At 51.9% G+C, this 19,950-nt stretch overlaps 1 long non-coding RNA gene across 1 annotated transcript; it reads left to right on the forward strand.

Moving 5' to 3' along the window:
* LOC117006675 lies at nt 1–1,598 on the forward strand. The gene is made up of 4 exons (XR_004420011.1): nt 1–60; nt 489–569; nt 847–918; nt 1,548–1,598. It is a non-coding gene; the product is annotated as an uncharacterized LOC117006675 (long non-coding RNA).
* Nucleotides 1,599–19,950: the final 18,352 nt, after the last annotated feature.

Here is a 19,950-nt window from a genome sequence, read left to right on the forward strand (position 1 = left end):
CAATGAGATCCTGTCCATTGAGGAACGCGCTTTTGAGCCACTGCCTTTCCTGAAGCTTCTGTGAGTGATCAAGTTCCTTTCTGTTCTTCTTAGCACAGTCTTTCCCTGGGGCACAGTGTTGGAAAATGCTCCTGCTCTTTTCCTCACAGTCCCTAAATGTGCCCTGCTCAGAGCCCAGCTTAGCTGCAGAGGTCAGTGTTGGTGGCTGGAGAGCCACACCAGGGGGACACATCCCAGCGGGGTTACCACACAGATAGCAGCCATCAGAGCAGCCAGTTCTTGCAGCCTTGGCTGCATCCTGGGACAGAAATAGCCTCAGCACTTGTGCCCTTCACTTCCCCTCCTGGACAGGCTACAGACAATGAGAAGGCGGCAGTTTCCTCCCTCTCCCACCTTGGATTTGCACCTTTCCTACCAAGAGATGCTGCTTTGCCCCCTCTTCCCATAGGACAGGCCTGATTGCTTTGTGTGACCTCCTCTTTCCCCAGAAACCTCTCTGGGAATGGCCTCACGCAGATCCACAGCGGCACTTTCCAGGCCTGGCATGGGATGCAGTTTCTCCAGGAGCTGTAAGTGGCCCCAGGGCTAAAGGCCTGGCAGGGCAAGTCTCTGCAGGGTCTCTGCAGGGTCAGTAGGCAAGAGCAGCTTTGCCCTCTGGAAAGTCCAGATTGCACCCGTGGATGTCAGCGAGGGAGCACCAGGAGCATGCAGCTGGAAAGGGCCTCTCCCCTGCCCTGCTCATCTCCTGCAACGCTTCCTTGAAACCAGCCAGGCCATCCCCACGTGCCCGGCACACGCAGCTCACGGCCTTGCCATCAGCCCTGACAGAGCTCTCTTGTTTCTCAGGATCCTCAGCCATAACCCGCTGGCTGTCATTGATGACGCCGCCTTCTTCAAGCTGCCCTCGGTGACTTCTCTGTAAGTCTTGGCTCCTTTGGAGCAGATCAACAGAGATGTGTGTCTCTCTCGAGTGCCCTGTTCTCAGGAAAGTGGCGGAGGTGCAGCAGCAAAACTTCCTCTTGCCCAGCCTGAATTTGCTGGAGACAAAGCTATGCCTGGCTACCCCCTTGGCAAAAGCCAAGCAGTGCTGGTGTGTCCCCAGCTGCAGAGCTACCCAGGAACTGGGACACAAACTTTCAGGGACGAGAGCCCTTGCAGGTCTGGGCCCATGGAGAGGCCGTGGGGCTCTGGCAATAAACTGCACTCCTGCTGGAGTACTTGTGCCAGCAGCTGGAGGCTCCTGCCTCCTTCAGAGACTGCAGGTGCCCTCAGGAGAGGGCAGCAGGAGGGTCGAGAGAGGGGCAATCCTTTCTGGTGGCATCTGTCTGCCACGAGAGCTGCAGGATTGCCCCCCTGATTCTGACGGCCTGGTTTAGAGCAGGGCAAGGCAGAGAGAAGCTGGGCTCCAGAATGGCTTCTCTTTGATCAGGCAGAAGTGGATGCCTCTGCCAACAGCACCACGATCATCAGGGCCCTGGGCTTGCTCTCAGAGCAGAGGTCTGGCAAGGTCACTGGAGAATTTAATGAGGTCTTTCCAATGCTTGCAGAGACCTGAGTGCCACCCAAGTGACTCCGCAGACGCTGCTGCTGCTCCTGCAGACCACATTGAGCTTGGAAACCCTGTGAGTGTGTGGGAAAGGAGCCCCAGGTGCCAGTAGGCCCCAAGTGCTGGGACAAGGGCTCTGCTTGGGAAAGAAATCCGTGTGCCACAAAGCCAGAAGAAGCCCAGTAAACTCAAGAATGGCTGCTTCTTTCTGGGAACCTGCCCAAACTCAGCAGCTCAGAGGCATAGTTTCACCTTTTGGATGACTTGCTGCAGGTTGCTCAAAGGGGAGTTTGAACTGCAGGCGGGTGCATTTGTGTGTCACGTGGTATTTTGGGAGCAGTTCCACTTTGCAGGATACAATCCCCTTTGGAATGTTTTGCATTGGGAGTGAGGGGACTTTTGCAGAGCTGTGGCACACAGGGAAGCACAAGCCCCATGCGCGGTATCCGTGTGTTCCCTGAATTGGGCTCGGAGCCATGGGTTGGGTGGCCAGCACTTCCTGCAATCCTGCCCTCTTGTCTTTAGCCAAGTGCCCAAGGAGGTGGCCTGCTGCCTGTGCCAGGAGCGTCCCCTCTCCAAGAGCCCGTGCAGGAGCATCCAGTTCCTCTGCGAGAAGCTGTGCAGCACCAGCGCCCCTCAATGCGGTTGGTGTCCGCAGGGGCTGGGAGGGAGTTCAAATCTGCCACTTCTCTTGAGCCTGGGGAGATGCTGAAGTACTGCTCCATCTTGGGGGGTCCTGATCTCCCCTTGGAGTACAGGACTTGGACAAAACACCTCAGGTTGAAAAGTTCCTGGAGGTTGTGTCACATGGTGTCTGGAGAAGGAACAGCTCACTGGGATGTGCACTGCCCCAGTGCAGGGAAAAGGCCCGGGCCCCCCATGTTCTCTGCAGGGTGAACACCAAGCACTGTTAACCCCTCGCTGGCCTGTGCAGGGGCAGCAAAGCAGCGTCTTGCTCTAGGTGGGCACAGGGCAGAGAACATCAATCCACAGCAGGGTGAGGCTGCACTTTTGCAAACACATAGAGCCCCAGGCTTCTAAGGTCCCCAGGGAGCTCGGTTCTCTCACTGGCTCAGCCCCAGGTTTCCCATAGCACAGCCCCAGAGCTCTGGTGCCCTTTGAAAATGTTTTACATGCTGTAACAGCTTGAGCTACTGCTGTTGATGGGAATGGCTGCGGAGTAAAGGAGGATAATGGGATGGATTGAAGGGGTCTTCTCCTCTCCACAACACATCCCCCACTCTGCTCTCGCACTGCCTGGCCTTGAGACGAGCTCCTGCTGCTCGGGGTAACCTCTGAGCCTGTGTTTGTGCCGAGCCGCTGATCTGCTGTCTTGGTGTTCCCCAGCTCACACAAGTCTGGTACAGACACGGGGAGAAATAATGGAGATGGAAGAACCCAGAAAGCTGAACAGGAGCCCAGTGTTGAGCCTGAAGCCCAAGGAGCCTTCAATGGGAGATCACGGAACTGTTACACTTGCGGTTGCCCTGACCCTGAGCACTGAGGGTGATGGCAGCGGGCTGGAGAATTCCAGGACCAATTCCTATCCCCCAAGGCATCTCTTGGGGCACAAAGGGAAAACAAGTTTTGATGACCTGAGGACCAAGCTCAAGAAGAAGCTGCACAAGGCTGAAGGCATCAAGACTGTGAAAAGCATTGTCCCACATAATTCCCAGCCTGCCAATCTGAAGTATGTGCTGGAAAAGACACCCTCAAGCTGGGATCACAGGCAGCAGGACTCACGTTTAAACTGGCAAGCATTGAACCCTTGGGATGTAGCTGGTGGATTAAACCCCACTCATGCCAAGTCTGGAGATAGACACCTCAGAGATGAGGTGGAAGATCAAGATCCAAGGCAGTACTATGTCCGTTCTCACAAACAGCCAAAGAAGGAGGACAGCCAGCTTTGGGTGGGACATAATCAGCTTTTCTACGAGGTCTTGAGCCCTGTGAAAGCAGAGGGAGAGCCTGGAGCCACCGCCACCAAAGCTGAGCAGGGTCTAAACAGGAACCTGGATTTTCTCTCTGACCCGTTGGTTCAGAGCCGCCCCTCTGCTGCCAGCAGCAGGGGTGAGGCCACGGCTGAAGGGGAGTTTTCCTCTCTAGGAGGGCACCCCCAGAAGATCCCTGACACCACAGAGGATGAAGGCTCCCTGTTCCTCTATAAACCTGAGAGCCCTCGAAATCTAGACCTTGCGCTGGTTCCAGGAGCGCTCTTAGAAACAATGGTTGATCACCGCCTGCAGTTTCTTGAGCCAGACAAAGGCCTGCGAACGTTCATGTCCCATGTGGAGCGAGCCCTGAGGATGGACTGCAGGCTGCCCCAGCTCCAGCCAGCCTGTACCAGGACAATCTCAAAGATTGGGCTGCTTCTAAAGGTGTTCAGTGAGAGGCAAAAGAACCAGGGAGCCTCTGATCACACGGACCAGTGTCGCCTGCAGGAGAGCATCTTCAGACGCACAGCTTTGGAGGAGGATCAGGAGCGCATAGAGGAGGTAGGAGAGCTGCTGGGCACTGCTACCTGTGTCCTTCTGGGCAGGGAAGAATGGAAGGAGTTATCTTACCACCGTGATCTTCTTTCCTTTTCTCGAAGCCCGAGCCAGAGACCCTGGATGACACGATCACATTCATTGTATTGCTGTCTGTCATTGCAATCATTTTACTCGTACTGAAGGGCGTCTTCCACGTAAGCCATTATCTTGCTTCACACACAGCTGTCTGTCTTGTAGCTGGAGTGCCCAGGTGATGAGACCCAGGTGCCCCTGCACATGCCCCTGCATGTGCTGGAGACCACAGGAGATGTTTTTCCAAGCCTGGAGCTTGTGGCAGCTTCCACAGTACCTGGCTCAGCAGGGTTCAGCCTGCCTGGGGGAAGTTGGTCCTGCTTTCTGTCCCCACTCTCCCCAGCTTTGCTTTGTTCTCCTGCCTTCAGCCACAGAGCAATGAGATTGGGAGCTCTGGGAGTTCATTACAGCTCTGGGAGTTCCTGTAGAGAGAAACAGGAAACTGGGAAGGAAGGATAGGTTCTTTTTTAAATCATTGCTGCAGGCTCTGACTTGCATGTGTGTAGAACAGGCTGGGTTGCATGAAGGATCTTTTGGTCTCCTATGCTTTGTAGAGTATGATAAAAAACTCTGGTGTTACAAGTCTCTCTCCTTTCCAAGGTGTGTTCTCAATATGCTGCAGCTGTTTGCCAACAGCTACTCAGCAGTCAGTTATGGCTGAGAAGGTAACTGCTACCTGCCCATGCCACTGCTGTGGCACCAAGAGTCTTTGCTGTGCAGAGAAACTCTTCCTGGAGCCCCGCAGCTGTGCAGGTGCCGCTGCCAAGGACTGCCCTGGCTGTGTTTCAAACACATCGTGTTTGGGAGAGCCCTAGGAAAGGGGGTCCTGAGCAAGAGCACTGGGCATGGCCAGGAGCTCCCAGCCCAACCATCCCTTCATGCACCAGTGGTGCTCCCCTAGATGGGGTGCATGTGTTGAGCTGGGCAGGGATGTCCTTTCTGAAGCCCCTATCTTCTTTGGGCTCAGCTGAAATGCCCCCGAGCAGGAAGAGGTGCTGCAACTCCTGCAGCTCCCTCTGGTCAAATCCCCCAGCTTATTTCCTTTGGTTTTCAGGTTGTCTGTAAAACTGCGACAGAAATGGAGGAAAAACAAGTACAGAGAGTCAGGCGATGCAGAGCAGGTAAGTGCAGGCAGCAGATGCCATTTCTGCTCCTCCACCTGCACCACCTGCTCTTCCTCAGCTCTCCAAATCCTTCCCTTCCATGGCAATTTCCAGGACTTGCCTGAGCTCAGTGAAGCTGAGCTGCTGTTGGTTCAATACATCATGGATGTCCTTGACAAAGAGGAAGAAGAATTGCAGAAGCAAATGCAGAAGGAGAATACTGATGACTTGCAGGTAAAGACAGAATGTGAAAAACTCAAGTGCGGGAGAGAAGATTTTCAAGATGTGGTGAATAAGAAAGTAGAATGCCATCACTTGCTCTCCAGCTCCTATTCTGATACAAGAACTGCTAAAACTTTTGGGTGTTATTTTCTTATCTATTTCCTTGGATCCAACTTCATGCATTGGAGACTATTTCCTTGGCTATTTCCTTGCTTCTATTCCTTTGACTTTTCCTTGCGCTTCTTTCCTTGGATGTTGTTTCTTTGCTGTTATTCCAGATGGAAGAAGCCTAAGGAAATGCTGTTACCCAGAGACAAGATATTCCAGTCTGGGCCCTGCCCTGCATCCAGCACCCCAAGATCTGGACCACTTACCTCCATGACTCCTCTCTGCAGGGGAGGATGCTCCTGGTGGGTGGCATGCTTAGAACACCCCAAAGTCCTCTGAGGACTGGGGTATCCCAAGCAGTCACCGCATCCAGGCTTCAGAGCTGCATCCTTCCCGGGGCCATGACATCCTGGGGCCCCCCTGCACAACCCTCCGTGTGTAGCTGTTGTTCCCAGATGGGAATGCTTTCCCAATAAATGCTGTATTCGTACAGAGTGTCCTGGAAGTGTCCACGTGTTTGCTGGGCTGTGCCCTTTTCTATGGGGCTGCACACACGTGAACAGGGTTGTGGTTGTGTACCTAGTGCCAGAAGCAGGACTCATGTTTGAAGTGACAAGCATTGAACCCTTGAGATTGAGCTTCTGGAGTAAACCACACTCATGATAAGTCTAGCGATAGACACTTCAGAGATGAGGTGGAAGATCAAGCTCCAAGGCAGAACTATGTCAGTTCTCACAGACAGCCAAAGAAGGAGGACAGCCAGCTTTGGGTGGGACATAATCAGCTTTTCTACGAGGTCTTGAGCCCTGTGAAAGCAGAGGGAGAGCCCAGAGCCACCTCCACCAAAGCCCAGCAGGGTCTAAACAGGAACCTGGATTTTCTCTCTGACCCATTGGTTCAGAGCTGCCCCTCTGCTGCCAGCAGCAGGGGAGAGGCCACAGCTGAAGGGAGCATTCCCCTCTAGGCGGGCACCCTCTGATCATCCCTGATAGCACAGACACACACTGGAAGCATGGGATGAAGGCTCCAGGTTGCTTAATAAAGCTGGGCTCTCCCAAGGTGCAGACCTAGCAAACCCCTGTCAATCATCACCTGCACTTGCTGGAGACAGCAAAAGCCTGCAGTGGTTCATGGAGCAAGCCCTGAGGATGGACTGCAGGCTGCCCCAGCTCCAGCTGGCCTGTGCCAGGATAGTCTCAAAGACCAGGCTGCTTCTAAATGTGCTCAGTGAGAGGCAAGAGAAACCAGGGAGCCTGTGATCACATGGACCAGTGTCCTCTGCAGGAGAGTATCTCAAGAGAGCGGCTGCGCACTGCTGCCTGTGTCCTTTTCAGGATGAATCCCCCTGCTCCTGGATACATGATGGATGCCCTTAATAAAGAAGAAGAATTCCAGTAAGAGACACAATGCAAAGAACTCAGGTGAAGGGGAAAAGAACTTAAAAAGGTGTCCTCATTTGAAAGACAGGTGTCTGCAAGGGAAAGCAGGGCCTTCCCTGAGGGAGGACATCTCCAAAACCTTTACAGGGGTGCTTTCTCACAGGGACTCTGGACCATGGCATCCTTCATTGACTCCTGGGAAGCAAAAACTTCTGAAGGTGTGTCCTGGGGTGATGTTATGTTGCTTGTATCCCCAATGTTGTGTTCTGTTTAAGTGAAGGTTTGTTTTGTCTGCTTATCAGCTGGCTCCCCTCCCCCATCGTCTGTGCTCAGGGGAGGCTAGCTCTGCTGGCTTTGCAGGCTTTGCAGGCTTTGCAGGCTTTGCAGGCTTTGGTGGCTCTTGCTTTCTTTGCTTGCTTGCTTGCTGGCTTTAGCTTTGCTGGCTTTTGCTTTTGCTTGTTAGTTAATTTAGTTAGGCAGTCCAAACACTTTCCATGGACTGTTTATTTTTTTTTTTGTTCTTTCTTTCCCTTTCTATACACCATCTGAACCTGTTCTGGACCAGGACCTGTGGATCTGCAGCAGTCATTCCCAGCGCCAGAGACTGATACCACTCGCAGGAGAGATTTTTCTGAGTTTGTCATCCTCTCACACCGGTGAAAGAATTTTTTTGTCATCTGGGGCTGTTCATTTTCTCTTCTTGTGTTGGGGAGTGTTTTGTTTGATTAATAAACAGGTTTTTTCCACTTTTCCTCTGAGGAAATTCTTCCCGAATCTGGTGGTAGGGGGAGGAGTCGTAGGGGTTTTGTTTTCTGGGGACTCCTTCGGGAGGTTTTCCCTAAATTTGCCCTAAACTAGGACAAGGTGGAAGGCCAACAGGTACCAATTGCCACCTTGACGATGCACCACCGGCAGTATCAGATGAATCAGCATGCCATGATTTCCATCCACAAGATGATCCATGACCGGGAGGGGTTGTCAGTAAGGCCCACTCACCCTTCAACAGCCCCATCTGGCCTGTGTGCAAGCAAGAGCCCTGCCCAAGAGATCCAGTTCCTGGGGGTAAAGTGGCAAGACAGACTGCACCGGATCCCCACTGAGGTCATCAAGAAAACCACCACAATGTCTCCACTGACCAGCAAAAAGGAAACACAAGTTTTCCTAGGTGCTATAGGCTTTTGGAGAATGCACATTCCCAAGTACAGTCATATTGTGAGCCCTCTCTACCTGGTCACCTGCCAGAAGAATGATTTCCACTGAGGTGCTGAGCAGCAGCAAGCCTTTGCCCAGATCAAACAGGAGATCGCTCATGCCGTAGCCCTTGGCCCAGTCAGGACGGGACCAGAGGTGCAGAATGTGCTTTATTCTGCAGCCGGGAACCATGGCCTGTCCTGCAGCCTTTGGCAGAAGGTGCCTGGGGAGACTCGAGGCCGACCTCTGGGATTCTAGAGCCGAAGCTGCAGAGGGTCTGAAGCCAACTACACTCCCACAGAGAAGGAGATCTTGGCTGCCTATGAAGGAGTCCAAGCTGCCTCAGAGGTATTAGCATGGAAGCACAACTCCTCCTGGCACCCCGACTACCAATGCTGGGGTGGATGTTCAAAGGAAAGGTTTCCTCTACCCACCACGCCACCGACGCCACATGGAGCAAGTGGATTGCCCCCATCACGCAACGTGCCCACATTGGAAACCCGCATCGCCCTGGGATTTTGGAGATAATTATCAACTGGCCAGAAGGTGAAGATTTTGGTCTCAATGACGAGGAAAAAGAACAAGTAACTCGGGCTGAAGAAACCCCACCATACAACCAACTGCCAGCAGACAAACCACGCTACGCTCTTTTCACTGATCATACCTGTCACGCTGTGGGGATGAACCGGAGGTGGAAAGCAGCCGTATGGAGCCCCACATGACAGGTTGCACAAGCTACCGAAGGAGAAGGTGGATCAAGTCAACTTGCTGAACTCAAAGCCGTTTGCCTGGCCCTGGACATTGCTGAAAGAGAGAAGTGGCCAAAGCTCTACCTTTATACTGACTCATGGATGGTAGCCAATGCTCTGTGGGGTTGGTTGGAAAGGTGGAAAAAGGCAAACTGGCAACATAGAGGAAAACCAATTTGGGCCGCTGATGAGTGGAAAGACATTGCCACTTGGGTAGAGAAGCTACCTGTGAAAGTTTGTCATGTGGATGCCCATGTCCCCAACAGTTGGGCTAATGAAGAGCACCGACACAACGAGCAGGTAGATCAGACTGCACAGATAGAAGTGTCAAAGACAGATTTAGATTGGCAACACAAGGGGGAATTGTTCCTGGCTCGATGGGCCCATGATGCCTCAGGTCATCAGGGCAGAGATGCCACCTATAAGTGGGCACGAGACCGAGGGGTGGATCTAACCATGGACAGGTATTTCTCAGGTTATCCATGACTGTGATACGTGCGCTGCCATCAAACAAGCCAAGCGGGGGAAGCCTCTCTGATATGGGGCTGCATATATGGTCCAAATATAAGTACAGGGAGTCCTGGCAGATTGACTACATCACACTGCCTCAAACCTGCCACGGCAAGCACTACGTGCAGACCATGGTGGAAGCCACCACCGGATGGTTGGAAACCTACCCTGTGTCTCATGCCATTGCCCGTAACACCATCCTGTGCCTTGAGAAATATGTCCTTTGGAGGCATGGTACCCCTGACAGAATTGAGTCAGACATCGGGAGTACAGTAATTTCACGAATACAAGCCGCACCAATTTGACCAAAATTTTGGTGGAAACCCGGACGTGCGGCCAATATTCCGGGGCGGCTAATACATTAACAAAATTCTAAAAGCTGCCAACACGGAAGTGAGAGCCCGCGGCAGCCCCAAGCCAAGCTGGAGCCCGGCCGGCCCCGGCTGAGGTGGGAAAGCCGGGCAGAGGCGGGGCCAGCAGTGTGGGGGCGGGCGGCAGAGCCTGAGCCAGCAGGGCGGGGCAGGGAGGGCGGCAGAGCCCGGGCCAGCAGGGCGGGGAAGCCCGGGAGAACTGGGGCTAGCAGTGCAGGGGAGCCCGACTGCATAGGGGAAGATAGCAGAAGCAGGAAGCCCGGCGGCGGGGGAAAGCCCCCTAGAAGCAGGGCTGGCAGTGCACGGGAGCCACATTGCATAGGATAGGATAGTAGAAGCAGGAAGCCCGGTGGCGCGGGGCTGCCCGGCGGCAGGGAAAAGCCCCCTAGAAGCAGGGCTGGCAGTGCACGGGAGCCACATTGCATAGGAGAGGACAGTTGAAGCAGGAAGCCCGGCGAGCAGGGCTGCCCGGCGGCGGGGAAAAGCCCCGTAGAAGCAGGGCTGGCAGTGCACGGGAGCCCAGGGGAACCAGGGCTAGCAGCGTGGGGGAGCCCGGCGGTGCGGCGGCCAGCAGTGCCGGCCAGGGCGAGCCAACATGGCAGCGGCGGTGCAGACGGGAGCGGGGAGCCAGGGAGTCTGGCAGCGGCGGCGGCAGCAGCACCGCCTGCAGGGCAAGCAAACGCAGCAGTGGCAGTGCAGACGGGAGCAGGGAGCCTGGCGGCGGCGGCGGCAGCAACACCGCCCGGCCGGCCCAGCCAAGCCGTAGCGCCGAGCCGGGCCATCCACCCCTATCGGCAACCATGAGCGGGCCGACCCTGCCTGGCCCCGCCCCGAGCCAGTAAAGCCCGCTATGCCGCGATCCTGTTACTAATTGGCCAATTTGTGAAAGCTGCGCACGGATTCTCGCTATGAACGAAAGTGCGGCTAATATTCGGGGTGCGGCTTATCTATTGACAAAGACAGCAACATTGTCGAGGCACCGGGGGTGCGGCTTATAATCCGTGCGGCTTGTATTCGTGAAACTACTGTAATTTCATAAACCACTGGTCTAGGGAACACTGCATTGAGTGGGTGTACCATATCCCCTACCATGCACCAGCAACTGGGAAGGTTGAACGGTGCAATGGCCTGCTTAAAACCACCTTGAAGGCACTTGGTGGGGGGACTTTCAAGAACTGTGAGAGTAATCTACTAAAGGCCACATGGTTAGTGAATACCCAAGGCTCCACTAACCGAGCAGGCCCTGCCCAATCTGAGCTCTTGGGAACACCAGATGGAGATAAGGTTCCAGTGGTACACATGAGAGGTATGCTAGGGAAAACTGTTTGGGTGAACTCTGCCTCCAGCAAAGACAATCCTGTCTGTGGAGTGGTTTTTGCTCAAGGACCAGGTTGTACCTGGTGGATGATGCAAAAGGATGGAGAGATCCAATGCATACCCCAAGTAGACCTTTTTCTAGGGTGAACTGTCTATGATACTGTGTCTGTAACTACATGTATTTATATAATTTGAAGGTTTTAATTTGATGTAGTATGTTAACATGGGAAAAATTTGGGGTGGATAATGTTGGGGGTTGGGGGGGGTTTACTCTTCCTCTGTGGAGAATTTTCTCCATTAACATGCTAAGGAAGTCGGCCAGGCGGCTCCCTCAGCTTTTGATTGCTCAAAACAAAAGGGATGGGTGGGGACTGTCTCCCTCCCTCAATCGCTGGCAGGGTTTGGGGGTTCTGAGTGGCTGTTTTTTTTTTTTCTTCCTGGGGACACTCGCTGGTATGAACGCTGAGGAGAGAGGTTTCCCTGCAGTAGGATTTGCCCTGCACCCTGCACTGCTACAGCCTCCTGCCTCTGAGACCACTGCTGGAACTGGGACCCAAACGGTGAGCAGGGAGTTCTTCCTTCACCCTTCTCCCACCTGGCACACGGCCCTGCAACCTCCGCCTCCCTGCTCCCGCCTGTTGCTGCCGCAGCTGCGAGGGGGCCCACTCCGCTCTCCACTGGGACCGTGCGGAGGAGAAGAGTGTCTGCGACTGAAAAAGGGACTGGGACTGAGTTTTGTTCTGTTTTGTTGCTGATTTTCATAGCTGATGTTCTTGTTTGTCTTGTAGATATATCAGTAAAGAACTGTTATTCCTAAACCCATACCTTTGCCTGAGAGCCCCTTAATTTCCAAATTATCATAAACTGGAGGGAGGGGATTTTCACTCTCCATTTTAGGAAAAGCTCCCACCTTTTTCTTGGCAGTACCTGTCTCCCAAACCAGGACACATGGACAAACTTAAAATCTTATTTCCTTTAAGGTGCCTGGGGAGACTTATTTCCCTTAAAATCTTAAAATCTTATTTCCCTTAAGCCAGACTTGATTTAATCTTCTGGCAGTCAGAGCTCTGTTTGCTCTTGCCAGGGCATCCTCGTTATCAGGCTGCATGTGCTGATTAAATCTGCAGTACTATCAGTCTCATTTGCATTACCTATATCCACACCCCATTGTCCCAGTTCCTCTCCCACTTCATTGCGTTCTATGGGCCAAGATGGCGCTGACCTAATGAGAAGTCCCACCATCTTAGGACCTCTGGTTATAGACTTGATAAAAAAATCAAGATGGTGACTCCTCCTTGCCCTACCCTGTTCCCGCCTTTCCACCTGTTTCCTCCTCCATCGCCTCGAACTCTGCATTGGGCCCCTCCCATCCACTTGTGTCAGAGGTTGCATCAGCATCAGATCCTCCTCCTGCCCTCCCACTAGGAAACTCCACCCTGTCCTCCCTGGCGCAAGCCACATCTCTCTACTCCCTCCCTCTTCTGGTTCCCACACCACTGGAACTGGAAGTAGGCAAGATCGGAAGGTGGCCATCTTGGCTACCAAGAGCCCAAGTCACTGGGCCCTGCCAGTCCACTGGGAGGCTCAGACCCATGCCGATCCTTCCTCATCCTCCAACAGTGTAATAACGACAGTGACTCCTCATGCCCTAACACCAGTCCAGAGGATTTGTGGGCCCGGGTCTGGAGAGAAACTGTCAGGGATGGCAATCTTGAGATGACTGAGAAGCTACATAATACTGTAGCTCTGGTTATCCTCAAGAGAGGGGGGGAACCCAAAATGGGAATAGGTGCCTTATGCTGAGCTGGAAGAATTTGTAAAACAGCAAAAGACTGTGGAAGTCACCGCATTTCAAAAATATACTCAAAATTACTTTGTCTGGCCATGTCATCATGCCACATGACATAAGGCATGTCATGTCACTCCTGCTTTCTTCCACAGAGTTCCTCTTATGGGAGTCTCTGTGGAGGAAGCAGTTGAGAACTGTGTTGTCAGCTCACAAAAACGAGGAAAGGGGTGTGCAACCAGCTATGGAAATTCTAAGCAGAGAGGGTGATTACGGACAACCGGAGGAACAAGCTCAGAGCCTTCCTCTGCCAATCTTGGAATAAATTAAGACTGTTGCCTATACAGCTCTTTCCAAATCCCAGTTAGCACCCAACCCCAACAAAACTTTTGTGATATCTGCCAGGGCACTGATGAGACTTAATAAAAATTAAGTTCATAGACAGGCTAAAGGATGCCAACAAAAAACAAATCAACAATCCTCAGGCCAGGGAGGAGTTGCTGTGGAAGATGGTTGCTGCAAACACAAACAGAGAGCGCAAGAGGGCCATCCCAGCGCTTCCCCTGGATCCTGAACCCACCATTTCCCAGATGGTGGAAGTCTGTACCAAGGTTAAATCCATCGAGCACACCATTGCCCTGGCTGTGAGTAGGGGAATGGGAGAAGCCATGACCACCCATGCCAACATGACCATAGTGTGTTTTAACTGCAGCCAAATGGGGCACGTACAGGCTGATTGTCCATTTCCCTTCTCTGGTCCCAACCAAATTCGCTGTTGCCACTTTCAACACCTGCTGGGAAATGGCCTGCACTGTGACACCAAATGGCAGGTCATTTTGCCCCGGTCTTCCTACCATTCAGGAAAACCAGTTTGTGGCAGGCACATTTCCAAAGACCATGACTTCCAGTGCGGATTCCGGTTCTCCAGACAAACTAAACAACTAGACCAACAGACCCAATGGGTGCTGCACTGCAATTTTTTGGTGCAGTTTGACAATGATGCAATTGCCCATATACCAACTGACCAGTCTGGGCGCAAGGAAGGACCAGCAAACATTTGAATAGTTGGGGATGTAAACATACACCTAGAGATCTCTCGGTAATCCTTGAAGTCATCTTAGTGGATTCTAGGCAAGAGGTAACCATTTCAGGAATGTGTATTAATCCACCTTTCCTCCTCACAAAAGGCATCTCCTCTGCCCCGATGTACATTCTGCATGGACAAGACTTTTCAGATTGGGACAAGTATGACATCTACCTGACGCACTCCCCTGGTACTGGGGAGTGACAAGCCAAAAATTAGGTAAAGCCTGTTTAATCGAGTCAAATCAACTTACCTTACGGGTACGTGTGGACATGGGAGCAGATGTCACCCTCATCTCCCGCTCCCGGTGGCCTGAGGAATGGGAGCTAGTGTCACCTTCTGGCACCATCTCTGGGATTGGAGGAGTGGCCACATCTCTAAGGAGCAAGTACCTCATCACCACCGAGGACCTGAGGGACAGGTAGCCACAGTAAGGCCTTTTGTCACCCAAGGGCACCTGACTCTGTGGGGCAGGTACCTGTTGTCCCAATGTGGGGCTAGAAATCCCACGACCATCTTGGGATTTCTACTTGGGACCACTGTAGAGTGCGCCACCCCACACTTACAGTAATTTCACGACTATAAGGTGCACCCTTTTGACTAAATTTTTCACCCAAACCCGGAAGTGCGCCTTATAGTCTGGTGCGCCTTATATAATGGACAAAGTTGCGAAATTTGCCAAACCGGAAGTGTGAGCCGCAATGGGGGGGCGGTGCTGTGGGAGCACCGAGTTGCAAGGGGGGAGCAGGAGCCGCAAGGGGAGGGAGGGAGCTGCCGCCAGCCCCAGCCCGGGCGCAGGCGGAACAAGAAGCCGGGCGGCACCACCCGAGGCGCGGGGGCAGCGGGAATGAGAAGCCGGGCGGTGCTGGCCCCAGCCCGGGCGCAGGGTAAACGAGAACCCGGGCGGCCCTGGCCTGGGCACAGGGGGGACGAGAAGTGCAAGCCTGCAACAGCCCCGAGCAGAGCCCGCCCGGCAGCGGCATCGGAGCAGCAGTGGCGCAGCCCCTGTGGCCGCGGCAAAGTGGCGTTGTCGTCATCGAGGCCCCTGCGCCTGGGGCTGCGTTTAAAGGTTACACCGATCTTTGAAAAATGTTTGCAAATTGAGCACGTGCCAGTAATTTGTTACTTTGTTGCGCGCCGCACGGCTCCTCCCTGCAAAACAAAAATGGGCCTTATAGTCCGGTGCGCCTTATGGTCGTGAAATTACTGTACCTGGAAGATCGACAAACCAGTGTGGGTGGACCATGGCCCCTCTCAGAAGAAAAATTAAAGGTGATCGAGTCCCTCATTAAGGAGTAGTTGTCCAACAGCCACTAACACCCTCCACAAGCCCTTGGAACACACTTGCCTTTGCCAATAAAAAACCAGGCAGGGACAGGTGGAGACTCCTACAGGACCTCTGTAAGATCAGTGAGGTCCTGGAGGACTGCTATCCTACTGCTAATAGTTATTAACCCTCTTTTTCCCAGTTCCTTCCCAGAGTCCTTCCTTCACCCCTCCTCTCCCCACGTTTCTTTTCAGTTTAATCAAATTAAAATGGGGGGTTGAAAAGGGGGTGTTGGAAAGAAAAGGACTAATTTAGTTATTTTTTCCATTTGTCCTTTTGTTTCTATGTTTAATCTTCATTAATTTCAAAGTTTATGATTGGCTACCCTGGAACAACATCATGCATGTCAATGTTTGCATACTTTGGATAATCCTGCCCTCCACTGCGACCACCGCATGGATTGTCCTGCAACCCAAATGGAATGTTTGAGTCACCCTCGCAAAGTCCATTAAACAGGACAATTCTGCATGTCCACGGGCATTGTGGCGGATCTTCTGACTACATGCCTGGTGGACATTCCTTTGACAGCAAGAGACTATCCTTTTGCAGGCAAGAAACCCAACCCGGTAGATGCCTGGGATGAGTGGACTAAGATCTTGCCTCATGCACCAGAGGAACCCCAGAAACTGGACTTGTTGGGGTCCTTCAGGACCACATTTTGTATTATAGGTGACCATATCAGCCTGTGCCAAATTTCAATTACACCTATTCCTTCCTCAGGAAAGATGCGACTCCGATTAAGAAAAGTTATTCCTTTGACTGGTGCAATTACACAATATCTTTGTCTACATCTAATCCTAGGAGTGCAGGGAGTGTTCCGATGATGAACCAGTCAGAGAACAACTTATTGCCTGCCTGTGGATGACGGCGTTACTGAGGGGCGGGGGGTGTTATCAGGGTGAGTTACCTCAGCAATTTGATAAAAGTGTGTGATATTTCTCTGTATGTTTTTAAGTGTTTTCAGTCTTGTGCGGCTGTGTGGCTAGCTGTCCTTGTGTGGCTGCGCGGCTGGCTGGGTTCACGTGGAGCGGGGGTGGGGGGGGCGCTGGGCTCGCGCAGATGAGTGGGGGGAGATGCAGCTCTGCTCGGAGCTTGGCTGCCCGCCTGCGCGGTTGAGTGCCTGTTTAAAGGCAACGCGGATCCGTTGGGAATGCTCGCAAAATGACCACACTATTGTTCGTGTCTTTTTCGGCTTGTAAATAAAACTTGCAGGGAACGCTGCCGCAGCTATTGTCTGTGTCTTTTTTCACTTGGAAATAATGTTTCCAAGGTCGGCAGTAAGCCAGTAAGCCCCGGCGATCCGCAATTCTGTTACTAAATGACGACTTTGTGAAAGTTCGTCGCGAAGGAAAGTGCGGCTAATATTTGGGTGCGGCTTTTTTATTGACAAAGACAAGAACTTTGCTGACATACCGGAAATGCGGCTTATACTCCGTGTGGCTTGTATTCGTGAAATTACTGTAAGTTTCTATGTTTTATTAAGTTCATCAAGAAAACTGTGGGAGAGGCATTTTTAATAAGTAAAAAAGGGGAGATGTTGCATTCCAGGAGTCAATGAAGGATGCCATGGTCCAAAGGCCCTGGGAGTAAACACCCCTCTAAAGGTTGTGGAGATATCCTCTCACAGTTCGCTGCAATTCTATGTTAATTTACCCAGTTATGTCATCCCTATTCTCCTCTTGGAGGTTCTTAACCACAGCAGAGACATGAGCCTGCATTGGGCCATTGATCATACTCTTGTTGTTCCTAAGCTTATTGGTGACAGAACCCACTGTCTGTCAGTTGCTATCAGCATTAATTGTTGCAGTGAAGGTGGTGTATTGAGGTGTCTCTAGGTTTGCCAGATTCCATAGCTGCCCTGTGCACCTGACCTTGTCAGGGTCATTGTCATGCTGTCCATCCCTCCCAAAGAGTAGCTCCAGTACTGCCACTTCCCTCAGCTGTTGGATTCCTTCCTCAAGGGTGTTCCAGTGCATTCTATGGTGGTGCTTCTGCATTCTCTCTCTGTTGACAAACCTCTCTCTTACACTCATTCAAAGCCGCTCCCAGAGGGAAAGGGGCCCTGGCTCCCTTACAAATACTTGATCCACACCTGAGTCCTGTGTCAAGGGTCCCAAAATTCCTTGCCTCAGTACCATCCAGTTACACACCTGTACCCATAAGGTCCCAGACCCGAAGTAGCCAGGTTGTATAAGCCTCGCACTCCCTTTATAAAATGTCTTTTGGCAGATTATGGAGACTCTCATACCACAGGGACTCGGTAATGATTTCAACCTCTGCCTCCGTTGCTCGCTGTGAGAACCTTCCTTTCTGATCCTTATTATCTAGGTGCTTTGATTTAATCTTAGACTTCTTTGTTTCCACAGGGGCGACTGTGACTGCCCTTTGGGTTCAGATGGAACCTGGATGGTTCTAACGTTTGTGGGTTCCACTGCTACATCATCAGACTCTTCCTCTTTAAGGCAGGGGGAAGGTTTCTCACTAGCTGGAGAGATGTACTCCTTCATCATGTGGTCCATCTGATATATCTCCTTCACTAGAACCCCCATCCAATCCACATGGTTCACTTCTGAGGTGGGCTGTGGGGCAGGGACAGGCTGCGGGCCAGCATCCCTGTTTTTGGGGTAGGTATCAGGGTGGTTATCCAAGTCAATCTCCCCATATCTCTGAATGTTAAATAGAACAGGTTTAACAGGCATATCAGCAACACCTGGCACGGTATGATATCATTAGCATTTAGGGAGGATTTCAACCCTTTGAAAACTGGTGGGGTGGACATAAAAAACTGGGTGAAGGTTTGGGAGAAAATTTCCCCTGCTGTCACTTCCTCACAGTAGGTACCATTACTGAAGTAACCCCAAAAACATACAGTTAGCGTGTGATAGCTCTAAATCCATGTACCCACTTTCCAGAGGAAGTTAAAAATCTACAAATTCTTCACTTTATTAACTTACAAAATAAATTGAATAACAGCCACAGTAGCTTTACTTATAGGACCCATATTTAGATAAGGGACTGCAAAGGGGAGAGATATAGCTGTGACCATGTGCAACCCGAACAAGGGTAAGCTAGACTACATGGTGCCACCTAAAACAAAAAATTAGGTCATTAAAGAACTGTTATTCCATTTCCACCCTTTCCTCTTGATGCCTTCAGGCCCCACTGTTGGGTTCCAAAATCTGTCCTGGTTTGAAAGGACAGGTGCCTGCCTGGGAAAGCAGGACCTTCTCTCGAAATGGAGAAAGTAAATCTCTCCCCTGAATTAGTATGATTTTGAAATGAAGGGGCTCTCAGGCAAAGATATGGGGATAGAAATAACCGTTCTTTACTAACATATATATAACAAGGCAAACAAAAGCACAACAACTATGGAATTAGCAACAAACAGAACAGGGACCCAGTAAGAGTCCTCTCGGCCACAAGCACTTTTTCCCTTTGGTGCAGTTACCGTCACAGCTTGCAGTGAGGGCTGGCAGGTTCCTGGTGGACAGGGCAGATGCGACCATCCCGTGCAGCTGCAGGGGCACTGGGTTGATGGTGGCTGTGTCCCAAATGGGAAAGGGATGGAGGAGAGGTAGGATGCTTGGAAAACAGCAAGCTGAAAGTGGAAGGGCGTCCTAGTGGATCCGGTGGTAAGGGGTCCAACACTAGAAGAGGCAGCTCTCGGCATTGGGATGGCAGAGTTAGCAGTGACATTCCTGCTCCAAAACCAAGAGTGAGCAAGAATGAGGTACTGCCCACCCGTCCCCGGACCCCCACCGCCTTCTGAGAGAAAAATTAACAAAAAAACCTCCCCACCATCTCTCAAGGACCCAGCCATCAGTGCTTCTTAGAACGTCAATGGGAAAAAATTCCACAGGCAAAGAGGAAAGGAAAAAATCAACTTCCAACAGAAGGCGACACATTAATTGGGTCAAAAACCATTTTCCTGAACCTTCAGTTACAGGAAAGGAACTGCTGAGGCTTTCTCTAGGTGTGTTTCTCATGTTATCTCCATGCTGTTATTAGAGCAGGAAGTGCCCCAGAGAATCAGCAACAGCGAAGGCATGCCATAAGCCTAGGACGAGTTACCTGTACACACTCACTGCAGTGCACACCAAGACCTGGCACATTTATCCCTAAAGAGAAAAGGATGCAGCAGGCCACTACGAGGTGGGGACACCCAGCCAAGGCATCAACACCTCGGGGTTTTCCTAATCCCTTACTGCAATGTTTCTCCCTGAATTCAATAAAAGCAAAGTTTGTCCTCATTCCTCCCAGTGTTGCTGATGTATTTGTAAAAGCAGTTTCGCGTCTCCCTTTTGGCGTTGGCCAAATTCAGTTCCAGCTGGGCCTTTGCCTTTCTGTCTTCCTCTCTGCATGCCCCAAGAACACCCTTGCCGTCCACCTGCGCTGCTGCCTTTCTTGCAAAGCTGTAAATTCGGTGTTTTCTCTAAGTCCCAGCCAAAGCTTCCTGAGTGCTCAGCCGCTCTGCTTCCTCACCAGGTCATCTTTGGGCACACGAGCATGGCCTGTTCCTGCCTGCACCTTCAAGGATTTCTCCTTGCACAATGTCCAGCCTCCCTGGACTCCTCTGCCCCTCAGGACTGTGTCCTCAGGGAGCCTCTCTGTTGTTGCAGCCTGGTTTTATCCCTAATGTTCCATTCCCCGCTGCATTCTTAAGTTTGTACCCTTCCCACCTAGTTGTCCATCT

The sequence above is a fragment of the Catharus ustulatus genome, chromosome 23, assembly GCF_009819885.2.
Source record: "Catharus ustulatus isolate bCatUst1 chromosome 23, bCatUst1.pri.v2, whole genome shotgun sequence".
In the NCBI taxonomy this organism is placed as follows: domain Eukaryota; kingdom Metazoa; phylum Chordata; class Aves; order Passeriformes; family Turdidae; genus Catharus; species Catharus ustulatus.